The following is a 15,881-nucleotide window of genomic DNA, read 5'->3' as shown; positions in this document are numbered from 1 at the left end:
TTGCGCAGTTATGTCCGCTACCTCAGCCTCGCAACATACCGTCACCTCCGATAATTTCTGGTGGTGCGGCGCGTAGGCCAGGGGAAGCGTCACGCAGAGTCGGCTGTGTGCGGTCTACTCGTCCATGGCAACGTCTGCCCCGCTGCCTTCGCCTGCGCTATGTACTACGCGTTGCCTCAATTTACCGTCTGCTACACACTGCCGATCTGCAAACTCCAGGTACTCTAGTTGCACGGTGATGGTCCAAGACCATCACCGTGCTATCCGCATGTGTCACGTAATACCTAGTAGTTCATCTGCACTTGCCGAGAATCCGAACGAAACACGACACCCCGTTTAGTGCCATGACGCAGGAGGTTGCGGTGCGAATATACAGGGACTTGACTGGATGGACGCACGTGTTTTTTGATGGGTCCATGCTGCAGGATGGTTCGGCTTCGGCCACGTGCATAGCCTCTCAGCTTGGCACGGAGTGAGAGAGTGGCTTGCGGTTTTGTGCATCCTTGACAACAGCTGAGCTTGTCGGGCTTTTGTTGGCTACCAACCTCCTACGCGACTCGCCTGCTGTCAAGAGCGCAGCAATATTCTGTGACTCAAAACCTGCCCTTAGTCGGCTTGTGAAGGAGGAACGTGGCCCGCTTCTGGCTCAACGCGCTGCACGCAGCCTACTGGTCCACCAAGAGCAGGGCTGTGATTTTGTGGTTCAGTGGCTCCCATCTTATGTCGGTATTGCGGAGAACGAGGCCACAGACAAACTCGCCAAACGAACATACTTCGCCGACACCCCCCTAACCGACGAAATGCTTTCACCAGGAGCTTACGTGCGAGCTCAGGTTGCCGCCAGGCGCCCTCTCTTCCTATGCCAGCGACTGCTTTCACCCGCCGCGAGCAAGGGCTCCTCCTAGCCTGGGGGCCAGGTTCTTGTGGTCAGTTGAATGGAGGCATCGTCTGTGCGGCGCAAGCTTTCCGAACTGTGCTGACTGTGGCGTGGTAGAGACACTGTCGCACCTCTTGTGTGAGCGTCCTTTTCTCGCTGAAGTGCGCAAGCTGCTCTGGAAGAGATACGGTATCATCAGACTTCCTTGTGTGAGCCTGGAGGACCTCCTTTTCCCCACCGGCTACGAAGATTATTGCCGCTCGAGCCTAGCTGTATTTTTGGTCTTAAGGACACCAGCTTGACCAAGCGACTTATATAAGCCACTCGCCACTGTGAAGCATGTCTTTCTCCCATCAGGCTAGTTTCTTTTTTGGAGCGTTAACTACACTGGCCTCGCTGAGCCAATTTTGCGTGGCACTGGTCTGCGCATGCGCGACGATACTCCGCCGCCGCCGCTCGCGGCTCACCCTGGTGTAAGCGCAATTCGATGCGCTGCGCAGACGATCAGTGGTGTCACGCACCGGAGCCGGCACCTCCCTCGCACTCGGCCGCGGCCGCGCGCGACTCGCCGCACTGGTTTGCGCATTCCAGAGGAGTGCCGTCATAGCCTTGGTAGACATATGGTCGCCGATGCGCGCGGCTTCCCTGTGCAGTCGCCACCTGACACTGCGCTGGAGCCGCTTAATAGCGCCTCTGACTGGCGTTTGCCACTGTGGTATAGCCATGAAGAAGGAGAGTGCAAATGCTGCTCAACGGAGCAGTATAGTGGAGAAGCTTAACTCATCGGATCCCGAAGTAGTGGCCCGGCCAAATAAATATACATGTGCCACATAATACGTATACCGTGTGTGTGTCATTGGAACAGCTGTAAGCATGATATCTGGAAAGCTAAGAATAAACAGCTGAACCTTTGCTAACGCTTCGTATATCCTGGCATAGCTGAGCTAAGCCACTGCCATTTTTTCTCCTCCTTGTTATCTAGCCCCACCTTTTTCTTTTCAGCCTTTCTTTTCTTCACTCTATCTGGCACTTTGTTTCCTGTTCCCCATGACTGTATCAATTGAGGCGTCCTTGCAAGAGAGACAGTTATCGTGCACTCCACAACCAATATGTTTACGTCGTTGCATTTTTTCCCTAAAGAACCACTCCACCTTCACCTCAACGACCTTGCTCCTGCGTAGCAGACGCCATTTTGCAAAAATAGCACTTGCTCGGCAAGCAGCGCGCTGAAACCATTTGTGCCAGTCATTCAACTCGCCCTAACATTATCTTAACGAGTGTAGCATTCACCCATATGAGCTCTGTTAAGTGCCACGCGCAATGCGTACTTGTGATCCGGCCTTTATCGAGTAACTCGGCGTCCAAGTGACCGAATGTTAACTTTGTCCACATCCCTCTTTAACATATATCTCACCTTAGCATGTAAAAATGTGATCGTAGTGAAATCCCCCGTTTTTCTTGGCCCACGTTATAACGCGACTTTGGATAACCTTTACAGTGTAAATAAAATCGCTGAAACTTTATTGTATGGCGGCTACGGCTTGCCTTCCTGTTAAGTGGCGCGATAGTGCCCGAAGGGACAGTGCGACTGTTTTTCTTTACTCAGCGTGTGAGTGGTGCAAGCTTCGCCGTATATAAAACACACGATCTGTGCAGAAAGCTTTCACAGAGACTCTCATGCAGTGAAAGCAACAGCACGCGTTGACGATGCAAACGCGCAATGTCGCCAGCGGCAAATCTTAGCATTTGTTGAGGCATCTAAGGACTTCTTAATTTGTCAGAAGGTGCACAGTTGATACATTCAAAGAGCTGTGGTTGCTTTCTGATGTGGTTAGACGCACCAATCATCTGCTGCAAGTTTCCTTAAACAAGATATGGAAGTTGGATGTGACTGTTCTATCTGTTGATTGTCTTTAAGTCATATTTTTTTTTGGTTTTGCAAGGGTAATTTGAGAATTCGCAAGTAATTTCATTTGTCGTACTTGTACGGAAGAGAAGCTTGGTATTGTTAAAAGACAATCTAACACTTCAGCAGTGAGAGAGGCGTTGACAAAGACGACGCGATCTTCGTGTGTGGATCATACTCTTGTTCTCTATCTTGGTTTGTACTTTGGCGCTGTGTAAATCTTTCTTAAACTGCCTCGTTTTTCGCGTGCATTGGAAAGTGCCTTGGAAGGTGAAAGGCGCTGGGTCACAACGCACGATAGAGCTATGCGGGGGATGCCAAGTCGCTACTTTAAACAAGTCTACCGGCAGCGATGCTCCGTCAACAGCCACGCATGATGAATCAACGGCGCTTGTCAGGCTGCCTAAGTGTGTAATTGCCTTAACAATATGAATCCACAAATTGAGACTCCATTATGGCTTGGACAAGTGTACCCTGAAACTTTATTCGCGATGAGAGGCAATAATTTTAAAAACAAATGGGAACATGATGAATATTCTCACGTTTGGAGTCGTAGTCCGAGTCCATTAAGAAGGCAAATAACTCGAACGCAGGGGTAGGCGAGTGCCAGTGATTCGCCGCTCCTCATAATGTGACCCATAAACCTGCATCCTCCTGGTAGAAGGGAGAGTGAAGTAGTGAATGTTTTGAGCCGTCAACACGGAGACCCATAATTTTGTGACACCACGAAAGGCACGTTTAGTTGCTTCATTTTTGCGTGATTGGGATTTACTCTCGAAAGCACATTACCACCACGCGTTGTACGCTGCACGGTGTGTCTCAAAACTTCACGATGGCTTCGGACTGCTCAGCCTACAATACGCGAATGACATGAGTATCTGTTTTTATTAGAGGTCCCCAGCCATAGCGCAAAAAGTTTATATACGGCACTCAGAATAGCGTTTCAAGGATTAATAGATTATTCGATGGCTGACACCCATACTAGTTTTAAGACTATACTTCAATCCTTTACAATTACCGCTTAAAGCCTTTAATCTTTGCCTGCTGGGCTGTGTTATTTTCTCCAGCAAAGCCACGCGACGATATAACACCTAACATGTAATCTGTGGTTCAGTATAAGATGTTGCATAAACAGCAAAGTACTTTCGTGAGTACCTCTCCAGTCTAGAGACAGATTGTCGTGCTGTTGCTGCTTCTGCTTCACCTCTTGGAGCGTTGAGTCGGAATAAATAGGGGTGGACTAACTTGAAATCCTCCGATCCGTTCTATCCTCACAAAAGTGTAAAGTAATTGTGCCTGCTTACGCACACAATAATCAGAATAGTGAGAAAGAAAATAAGTTGGGTGCGTTATAGATTGAAAGCCTATGGCCCGCGCAGCAGTAATAATTATTATTATTAATTATTATTATTATATTTATTTAGTATTAATAAAATTATTATTAATTATTATTTCGCCTGACGACGAAAAATATATCCCTCTCTTCCGCTTCACTTTCTATCTAAACACTGAGATGTTGGTTTTGACGTGGAATAGGGTTTCTGACAGCATGGAACCTATTTGAGATTGAAACTTTGTGACATGATCACACAAAACAAACACGAACTTTACTCTTGTGTGGTACATAATTCTCAATTCATCAATTGTTTTCTCTTCATCGGCAACCCAGTGAAAAAAATGACTAAAACACTCACCACCTTGGCTACAAATGACGCTGGCTAACCCTCTCAGTTTTAAACGTACATATATACCCAGAAAAGTGCACAATGGGACGCTCTCCTTGTAGCTCAATGCGTAAAATATCAGACTTGTAATTTTAAAGCGGTGTGCTTGAATCCCACAGAAAAGCAAGGTGTTTTTTGTCACCGGCAAGAACTTCCAAGGTAGGCAACAATTTTCAGGCCAGAAATAAAACATTAAATGCAGTGCCCGTTGCTCTTGTTAGACGAATTTCCTTCACTTCGTCAACTGGTCCAAGAAGTCAGTTCTTCTCATGTGCTTGTATTGTTTGAAGATGTATGAGCCTCCCTGGCAGCGCCTATTTGCGATAAAGGAAGCTTCGTTAACAATGCTCTATTACTTTGCTTTAAGCACCTGATTTGTGCAGTGCAATAAGAAATGTTACGTAGATTCATTCGGCTTCGATTGGAACTATACTAGAATGAAAATAAACTCATGACGACTTAGTATTCACTTTCTCCACAGCCTACCTTGTATACGTACTAAAGCTATACGGTATCATCAACAGAATGACTCTTTTTTCTGCTGCGCGCGGAAGTTAAACAAGCGTGGCATACAAAATAATCAAAGAGGTGACGAGAAACGCAAATTAGCCGTCAAGGAGGTCAGCTAAAATGCCGTGAAGTTTTTATGTTTGGCTAACCTCTCTATGTTTAAAACGATGCATGTAGAAGTTTTCAACTTGGGCCACTCGTAATAAACAAATGCACTACTTCTGGTTTTGTCACATCAATGGAGACAGCAAAAGCTGTGGTTTAAAAAAAAGAAAAAGAGTACACATCAATATTACTTATTAAATGCCATAGAGACTGGGTCTGTCATCCTCTAGAGTGGGGCTGCAGTAACGCACGGTACAGAATGTGTAAGGCGTGTCGTTACCGGGGGCTCAATTTCTGATCACTAGTTTGTTTGGTTCGTTGTTTGTATGTTTTAGACATTTTCTTGCAATCGCAGTGTCTGTTGTTTATTTATAAGGGAAAGTGTCAGTAAACTCGACTACGGCCCGTAAGGAGTGCGCTAGTGTGCCGAAAATGAACGTAAGTTGCGCTGCGTACAGCGCTTTAGTGTGAAATACTCAGCTCAACGCAGCTCCATACTGGTCAAATAACGCCGTGTAATCCTTGTACTACCGCTCTAGTTTTTGAAATAGATACTTTTAACCTTACACTAGAAAGAGCATGCAGTGAAAAAATGAATGTTAAGTGAAAGCCCGGGAGGTTATAGAGAAGAACATTTCCGGTTGGTTATACCCAGAACGGTGGTGATGGAGTGCATAGGGTGACAATAATAAAACGGGGCATCGGGTATGGTGTCCAGAACAGCTATATTTCTTAACAAGCACACACACAGCCACTCCCAACGAACACTGACTATCGGCTGGGAGAGGCTCCAAATGAAAATCGTACGAGGTGAACGTACACAGCAGTGTGACACTAATGCCGGAACGCAGTCGTTCCAGTGTAGCGATCCCTATGTCTCAAATATGTAACAACACATTTAGTCTGTCGCTGGCACGGAGGCGGAAATGCGTCAGATGCAACATATATTGGCAATCGATGTTTGCAAGCATGCGAATGTAACGTGAATCTGTTTTATTTTTTCATGGGCGAGATTTCATAAAGTGGTGTTAAATATGTGCACAAATGCACGCACAAGCATACGTTAAGCAGGCGCGTGTGATTAGCAGCTGTTCGCTGTTACGTAGCGATGCCATCACTAACGTGCATGTTAGCAACACCAGTAACGGTAAGCTGATATGAAGCTTTGGTGTTGGCACTTGTGCGCGTGAGTATGATGGCCCACAACACTGCGACACAAATCAACTTCAGCGGACAGAACCCAACTACAGTTTACGTTAAGCCGACATCATGGCTGCATGACAGCATAAATTGGTAATGTTTCTCATATTGAATAGTCAGTAGTACAGCCACAAAGAGGTTGCATGTACCTGAAGGTCTATATAAAGAGTATATCAGAAGCCTGGCATGGTTATGTGGTGGAATACTGCATTGCCACGCAGAATGTTCGGGTTCAATTCCTGCTGGGACACGGCCATTTATTGTTTGAATACAACCAGTCAACTCCGCTTATAGCAGTCTTTTTTTTAACGCTCAAGTGTTAAAGTTACACATGTGTGTTTTTGTCGTTCCTGGATAGACATAACATGTCACCTGTGGTAAATACCCACATACCAGTGGCACATATTTGCCCCTTGGTATGTGCCACTGTTTTGGAAAGGCGTTGCACGATTTACACGACGAGATTGTCAAATTACTTATTTCATGACCAGCGAGTTGTGTTCGACGAACCACTTTACACACCTGTACTAATTTTGGTGCACCCAATTTAATGCGTAATCATGAGAGCACCCTGACGTAGATAGATAGATAGATAGATAGATAAATAGATAGATAGATAGATAAATAGATAGATAGATAGATAGATAGATAGATAGATAGATAGATAGATAGATAGATAGATAGATAGATAGATAGATAGATGTCTGAAAATCAAGAGTAAATCACTTGTGTTCGCCATGCAATCATGCCATATCTGGCCAGTTTTGCAACATGCCGTGTGAACGAAACCACCGCAAGAGCAGCAGGATTGTAAAATGTAAATCATGACACTCATAACACACATATCATGATTTTGATGTTATAACTAGTCAAATATGTTCTTCATACAGCCATGTTATGCCATACCAAGTTTCGTAATGATACGATTATCGAAATGGCCGTAAGGGCTAAAAGTCGTAGAGGGCTAGATAGATAGATAGATAGATAGATAGATAGATAGATAGATAGATAGATAGATAGATAGATAGATAGATAGATAGATAGATTGATAGATAGATAGATAGATAGATAGGTAGATAGGTAGATAGGTAGATAGATAGATAGATAGATAGATAGATAGATAGGTATGTGCCAAATTTGCTTATACGCAATGAAATGCCTCACATTTAATACTTCTCTAATACACCTCTCACACACTATTGTACAATAATAGACTTGACGCGCAACATTGTGCAATAAAAGAGTAGACAATGTACTCCTGATATGACAGGACTCTTTTTCGCATTTTAATGACTCCTCTGATAGACGAATCAACCACTTTCTTTTCAGTTTACAACCTTTGTGCAATACTACGCTATACTGAGTGAGGCTAAAACCTTATGCGGGGAACTTTTTGAAAGGCAACTCAGCCAGGCCATTTTGTCGCATGTCAGCAGCAGTTTGCACTAGGTAAAATATACCATCGGAAATCGAAACTGCCCTTGTATTGTGTACGTATTGTTTTTATTTACCAAGCTGATGAAAATATACGCCTACAAACACAGTAAATGCGCCCTAAACTATATATATGGAGGCCACTTTTCACGTCATTGCTAGGAAGCCTATGATTTTACTGCCAGATGCAAGCTTAAGCTATTGAATTGCTGCCAATGCTAGTACAGGTAATATTTAAATAATCTTCGAAGATTCAGTTTCACCAAGCGAAAATTAAGGTGGCATTGGTTGTCGTTTCAGTAGCAGTGTAGGAAAGTGTGCAAGCAATTCTTGAGTAATAATAACTCAAATAAAATACGGTGAACATTCTCCTGTTCATCGCCCATTTGTGTCGCAAAGCACATAGTAAGCAAAAATTAGCCGAGATGGAGTTTTTATTGCATACAACTACGAAAACTCCCCTGCCGCTAATATTTACTCCAAGGTAGTGGAGTGTACTCGCTACATTTTCTCGTAAAATGCCCCTTGCTTAATGACATAATATTTGAATACATGGTCTTGGTAAACTACCCATGGAGTTGCTGGTCATGCGACTAGAAACTCTCTATGAGAATTTTAAAAACCTTTTTTTTTATCAAGACGTGCGTGCGTGCGTGCGAGTGTGTGTGTGGTCGTATGTGTAGCACGCCAGTGTGAAACTCGATTGCAATGTGTGGGTGATCGTGTGAGAACTTGTCGACAGAAAGGAAAATGAACAGTGCAGCGAGGTTTTGTAACGACCGGTGGGTGTTTAGTGTGAATGTTCAAGGTATTTCACACCGTTCACCTACACATCAGATCAATTCCAGAACCACTGCGCCGCGAATACCTCGCTTCAATGTGCCGAGTTATGAAAAGTTGCGAAGAATAATTCAACGGTAACAAATGTAAGCTCTTGCGATCAGCAGTGGTTGCGCCTGGAGTTTCATCGTATGAAACTTAGAATTGATTCGAAGTAGGCTTCGCTAAACCTCGACAATCCGGCTGGCAGCCTTTTTAAAAGCTGCGCTGGTGACATGCTTGCCCTGACCACTGGTGGTGGTTGCTTCACACATTTTCCCCGGTATTTCACCGGCTGCAACGTATAAGCGGCGAGAAGGCCTCGCTACGCCGTAGGTATTCAGCCGGTGGCATAGCGAGTGAGCTCTGCCACATAGGCCGCCATGGCGAACTCTATGAGCTAACACTAGCCACCAGCAAAACAAAGAATGTGTTTCTCAAAAAATAAAGGCTGGTGAAGTGAATAACAGTTTATATTCTTTCCTGCGTCATGCGCCTGCAGCTTTCAAATGACTAACTGCGAAGCCGAACGCCAAACAAGACAGAGGTGCATATAAAAGGCGTATGGAATTGGGAGCAACTGGAACCGCGTCGGCGAACTGCCTCGTTCGTTTAAGTCCGTCGCTGCGTATCTAAAACTGCGTGGAGAGCGGACATCTATTTCTGTGCGTGTGAAAAATAACTTCGACAAAAACTGTACAGCAGCAGGCATTTCGTGATCGCCAGCTTTCATTCATCGTAGAGCTGTGCCGTGCTCCTGAGTGAAGCCATAGCAGTATAACGTGGTAGCAGGGGTGCCTCAATTCTTCGCCGGTGCTTCTAAATGTTCTCCTTTGATGTGTTCATGAACGACCGCTAGGCACTTGTTTACTATTGGGTGTGTTTCATGCGATCACACATAATGTCGATATTCCAAACAAATTCAGGCCATGCGACAGAGCACCAGCAGATTAACAAGTTCCACTAAAGGTACAAAGCATAAGCAAGTTGTGTTAGATTGCTTCCTTGAGGGCACCGCAACTTACACTTATGTCGTGAATGTTTAGAGGAAAGAATTGGTAAAAAAAATGTTCCTCCAGAGCTACATTGGAGGTGAAATTATGGTTTCTTTATATACCTGGTGACGGAATTCTGGCTGTCAAGCATGGGTGGCATGCTGAAGTAAGTGCGCGTGGTTCATTTTTACTTGAACGTGGAGTGCATATTTGTGTACGTGAGTCAACATTGTGTCCTTCCAGGGTGATTTTATTCAAGTTACGCCTAAGTTATTTTTTTCCAATGGGCGTAAAAATTTATTCCCCCGCATTCCAGAAAGATTACTCAGCTTGATGCAATGAATACTCTTCTAAATCAATCAGAAAACCCCCTCCTGTTGGGGGGAAAAATTGTTTACTTTATGCGGATGGTGCTTATAAAGCTCTCATTGTGGTGGGCGCTAGAAGACAAGCTGTTTATACCTATGCTGAATTTTTTTGCTTACAGCGTATTATTCTCAGCGAAATTTATTTTGATGTACAATTGTTAGTTGCGTAGGCCGCTACACTGCGAGTTTTTCCTTTCTTTTTAACACTACAAACCAAGGTGCTGAAAATTCAAGTTATATCTGAAGCTCTTTATTCCAAGTAAGTTTTAATTATTCTTACTTCTTGCGTTGGCTCTCGCAATGCACCCATCACTTTCAACAAGCATAATCTGTGCCGCCAGGAAGAAAACCGCTGTGAAGATCTTCATGTTATTGAAGGAACGTTCAGTTGGTCTTGTGTGCCTGTGAAAAAAGTTCAGCTGCTTGTAAAATATTCTAGCAAGCACAAAGTTTCATTTGTACGAAAAAAAAACTAAATCGAGAGTAGGTATACGATGAAAAACCACGCTCTAAATGTGTGCTATTCTTTCTGGATTGTAATTTGGGTCACTGGCCGTACCAGTTAAAAAATACGTATTTCACAGACTAAGCTGTTATGAGCTCCTAACAATGACCTGTTTTGCGAAAGTGCTTAATTTTGATTTCCTCTTACAATGATTTATGTACATAAATCTGAACCGATAGCTTGTGGAAACTAGTATCCACTACAGCGTTGACAAGTACATACAGGTCAGTGCAGTCTTTTACAAATAAGTTTATAATTACGTATCTTAACAGACAAATGAACAATGGTTTTCACAAAGTGAACCAGAATGGTTGCAGCAGATATTTTAGAGGTCCTTATTTACAAGAAAAACGAGTCTATTACGCTTAATAAAATTACGTGCGGTTTTAACCTCGAAAGGTAGAATATTTCAGATTTTAGTTTCATTTAATTTAATCAATCTTTAACCGTATACAATACTACATTTTGATGAATTCAGATTGCGTTTCAGCGTAAGTGTTCTGCTGCGCATCGGAAAACAAAACACGTCACAAAAATTTGCAAAACCAGTGCTCATATCCGTAATAACTGAAACTGAAATCTTATAATTACACAGAGCTGTGACCAACCAGACTTGCTGTGTCTGGAAATGTCATAAAATTTATCATTGCTATTGTTAGGTGTTATTCTTTTTAGTGCGCTTTTCTGTTTTTTGTGTAAAAGTTGTAGGTATGCCTTATAAGTTACATCCTATCATTCTAAACAAACACTACTATGGCTATGGCAAAACTCATAATATAGATTCGAGTGTTTCCCGGGGATAAAACGGCTTTGGTTTACTGAGATGATAACATCCACAAGTTGCCTTTCTGCACACGTTCTGTATATGCGCTTACCGGTGCATATGTTGGTCGAAAATGACGAAGATATTTGAATACGTCAACTTCCTGTATAGGGCTATTGTATAAGCAATACTTATGTGACTGGTGTCAAAATTATTTCTCCTTTGGCGAAAAAGAACATATTTAGTTTTATTGCTATTTAGAGATAGTTTGTTTTAGGAAAACAACGAAGAAATGCTTACTAAATCTTCCATCGCTTCTATTAGCATTGCTGAGAGTGTGTCAACTGTAAATAACAAAGCTCTGTCGTCCGCGAACGTTATCGCGTTAGGGTTCTATGGAACATCAGAGAGGTTATTACGGTATATTGCAAATAACAGTGGTACCGACGCTGATCCTTGTGGGACTCCACTAGTGACTGTGCAGAATGTTGAATAACAGTTGTCCATTAGTACCCTTTGTTTCTGTGAGGATAAATAGCTGGAAAAAATTTGAAGAAAATAACGATACTGTGACTTTTAGTTCTCGCGGTAATATATAGAGAGAAGCGGTATCAAACGCTTTCTAAACTTCAAGATATATTCTTATAACTAACTTACTTTGTGATGTCGTAGTAGTCGGTAACCTCCGCGAGTACACAATTTACATTCAAAAGAAGCCATCATTCGACGAAGATTGCTAGCCAGGCCGTACACCTGCACTCCCAGTACACAGACTTGCTGGTGCTCCAGTAGTTTGTCCAGACAAAAGACGCTTTAGAAGTGCTATGAATGCTGCGGAATTACTTTAAATGATGTGACCTTTAGTCACAGGCAACTAAAACTGCAGCATGAATCACACCACGTGAAAAGCACTACAAGTGCATGGTTAAGTCGTTCTGTTCAACCATTGACTCTCTTTAAATCGTCATATTCACCATTAAAACTACGCACTGGGCAGCTACTTAGCTGCGCATCTCACATTAGAAAGTGTTTGTCAATCATTAGCTGCTTCGTGATTTGTAATTATTTATTGTACTGTTGGTACTTCACAAGTCTACTCGCTGCAGGCCTCCTATCCAAGTTTTCGGCAGGCTGTATGAAGGTGGTTTTAACAGCTTGCGCTGTGACTGTCTTGCGCACAACGGAGGCATAAGATTTTCTTTCAAAAAACTAAAAAATGAAAACATTTCGTTTTCCTTTCGACCACTAATCACTTGGAGAATAATTGAAGATGAAGAATATTGGAAGGTGCGACAGAATTGTATCTCTGACAAACAACCCTCTATAATTAGAAATTTAAAGAGCTTACTTGTGCTGAGACTCGACTCTGAGGCAGTGAGGCTTCCACGTGCTATTACCTCTCTTGCCGTTGCATTGGGTATGGTAGCGTTAAAAAAAACAAAAACCCTGAAAATGTATTGCTAGTCTGTTGGTAATTCGGTTTTCAGAGGTACAAAAGCAACTGAGGCAATGCTGCGCCAGACACAAGGTGTTCCAAATGGACGTTCAGATGGTGAAGTCTTTACCTTAACTTAGACAGCCGCAGTTTCTCAGCAAGTTTATGACGTCACGCACGATCACTAGAGAATGATTTGCTAGGAGTATAGATGGGCGTAAATGTATATGTTGTTATTATAGTGTGCTGAAATATCTTTATCTGTTCCCATAGCGAGGCATTTGATTAAGTTGTGTATAACTTATAGCGATTCTTGACATTTTCCGCATATCTGTTCTTCTTTTGTTTCGAGTAAAAAGTAGTATGTTGACTGTGTGTGCCCATGGCGAAGCCGGCATATTATAACTTCGACAAACCGTTCTTGATGACGGTAGGTCTTTCATTCGCCAAGTATAGCCTTCCATTGATGAAGCTTGTAACTCGAGAACAAGTGCCCCGGTTGCTGCCATTTTGCTAACATTGCTAGACTAATTGTAGGCAGGCTGTCTTTATGTGGAAGTTTAGCTAATTTTTGATGAGCTGCCATTGAAGCATATTTATCTGGTTTTGAATTCCCGGTATTCCAACACGGCTTGGAACCAAGCCGAACGGGATCAAACTTCATGGTTATGCAAAGCTGTTAGTTGGTGAAACGTCACCAAATAATGACTTACATTCGGATTTTACCTGCAGTAATTTAGGTGAAATCAATCAGTTAGTATATATAATTGCTTTCTTGTATCTTTTAAAAAATTTTCTGAGCTCCTTGATGCAAGGCATAAACTTCAGCTGAATAAATGAAAAAATAGCTAGTAATTGCATCTACCGCTGTCACGATCTCAATACCCGCATGATTTTACGTTTGCGAACCTTTTGTATGAAATTCTTTGTGATGCCTATATTCATGCTGAAGTGCATGAATCAGTCGCATTAGGTGTTCTGGGGGAGTGTATTTTTTGTTGAAACGACCTAATGACAAATCGCAAAGGTGTGACAGGTGAAACCATGGTGGCAGTTTAGGGGGTTTACTGGTGACATGAAAGGTTTCTTCACAGATGGCATACATTCGGCACCGATCCTCGAAGCGTAGGAGTAGTTGTTTGACAGGGTCGGTTTGTTCAGGTAGTGTAAGCGTGGGTTACACTTTGTAGTGATGTCGTAGAAGACGTGTTCAGTTGCTGACCACATTCTTGAAACGTATTACAGCGTTAGCAATGTTCTTCGATGATATAGAGGAGGTTCGTTGCATTTCACGCAGAAGCTCTGTACAAAGATGTTCTGTAGGTGACACTTGACAAACGCCAACCAAGGTTGCGTACAGGGTCAAAACGATGGATATATGAATCTCGTGACGAACCATACTCAACGCAACAATAATCCAAAATACTAATGATTGAATTGTGGGGTTTAACGTCCCAAAACCACCATATGATTATGAGAGACGCCGTAGTGGAGGGCTTCGGAAATTTCGACCATCCAGGGTTCTTTAACGTGCACCCAAATCTGAGCACACGGGCCTACAACATTTCCGCCTCCATCGGAAATGCAGCCGCCGCAGCCTGTACTTGAACCCGTGACCTTCGGGTCAGCAGCCGAGTACCTTAGCCACTAGATCATCGCGGCGGGGCTAATCCAAAATACTATGCCCGACAGAACGAGAAATAAGTAGCAGCCATAGTCGATGTGAGCCGTGATTCTTGTGGGATAAAACTTTCATGAGAATAAGTGCTCTGTATGCCTTTGATCTAGGTGTTTTTATGTGCAAGAGAAAGTTAGGTTTTCGGTCAAATGGGCACCTGGAAAGTTATATTTTGACAGGCATTTCAATCTTCTTTCTTGTGAGAACTGGGTATAGAAAAATTACTCTTGTTGTGCTAATACAACTGCAGTAGTTTTTTTTTTTGAGGGGGAGGGGCAGACGAAAAGTGAAAAGTTTTATGGTCAGCCCGTTTTGTAAGGCTATTTAATTTCCCTTGAATCTGCCTCTCACATAATGATAGGCTGAATGCACGACAGCGATCATCAGCATAGACGGAGTGTATGATAGCCGTTCGTATGACCTTATTGATGTAGATCATTTTGACCATGAAGAAAGTGCATCTGAGGATAACACCTTGTGGTACATCATTTTCCTAAATTATTATTTGTGAGAAAGTGGTCCTCATACTTACTTGAAATGTTCAATTTGAAAGAAAACTGTGGCAGCTGTTTAAGATTCTTCTGCGAAGGGCCGACTCAGCAAAAACTCTCAGAATCCCATATCACCAAGCGCCATCATATGACACCTCTGAGTCAAAGGAAACCGCGAGACAGTGTTGCTGTGTATTTTATGTTGCAGTCTGGCAAATACACAAACAACACTGTCTGATCTCGTATTTTGTGTTACAGTCTGACGAGGTGGTTGGTGATGGAACAGCCCTTTCTTTTTCCACACTTGTGCGATTCAATAAGGTGGCTAGATTATTAGATGAAAATAAGTCTTATGTTTATGATACCCTCACATACACTTTAGGCAACTTGTTAACGCAATAGTCGTGTAGATATTTGAGGAAGTTAGAGGTTTGCCAAGTATAATGAGAGATATAAACATTGCATTTTGCCAATCCTTATGCATTGTGCCAGAGTCCCATAATTTGTAAAAAAATTGAAGTAGTACTTCCACTGATGGTCGGGATAGGTACGCTAGCAATGCGTAGTGTACGCGGTTCCTGCCTGATGTTGTTTTTGCGGGCAGAAACTACCCTGTTTATTTATTGTGGGGTAATTGCCTGATTGTAGCATACATATGCGAGTTTTTCCGTCGGTAGTCTCCGCTTTTCAGCGGATTTTTTGCGTATAATGAGTGTGTTTGCGCAGTTCGCCAATTTTTGCATTACAAAAAAAGTTCGCCTAGTAGATTAGCCTAGTCCTTTGGCACTGTTTGTGTGTTTCAAATTGTAATTAGTGGTATTGTGTAGGACGAGTATTCTCTTTTCAACTTCCTTCCTGGTGGCAGATGTGCTTAGACATGACTGAAAACTGACAGAAGTTTAAAGGGAGCATCCAGAAACCGTACAGATACTGACATCTCGGATGCGTTTCTGGAACCCTCCTCTGAGCACTCCACTTTCTCTAGCACCTCCACGGCACAGTCAAAGCCGACCACCACAAGCACGAGTCGTAGCACGTTAGATAAAATCGCTGCATGGCCGAAAGCTTCCG

The 15,881-nt window shown here is 43.0% G+C and overlaps 1 long non-coding RNA gene across 1 annotated transcript in view; it reads right to left on the bottom strand.

Moving 5' to 3' along the window:
* The window catches only part of LOC142767102 (uncharacterized), a 212,542-nt gene that overhangs the window by 70,024 nt on the left and 126,637 nt on the right, over positions 1-15,881 (bottom strand). Inside the window, exons 2-3 of the long non-coding RNA XR_012884752.1 lie at positions 10,219-10,340; positions 3,326-3,437 (exon numbers count right to left, since the gene is read on the bottom strand). This is a non-coding gene — a long non-coding RNA (uncharacterized LOC142767102). The remainder of the gene's footprint in view (positions 1-3,325; positions 3,438-10,218; positions 10,341-15,881) is intronic.

The sequence above is a fragment of the Rhipicephalus microplus genome, chromosome 7 (genome assembly GCF_043290135.1).
Source record: "Rhipicephalus microplus isolate Deutch F79 chromosome 7, USDA_Rmic, whole genome shotgun sequence".
NCBI lineage: Eukaryota > Metazoa > Arthropoda > Arachnida > Ixodida > Ixodidae > Rhipicephalus > Rhipicephalus microplus.
Note: the sequence above shows the minus strand (reverse complement) of the source record. Positions and strands in the feature narration are given on the sequence as shown.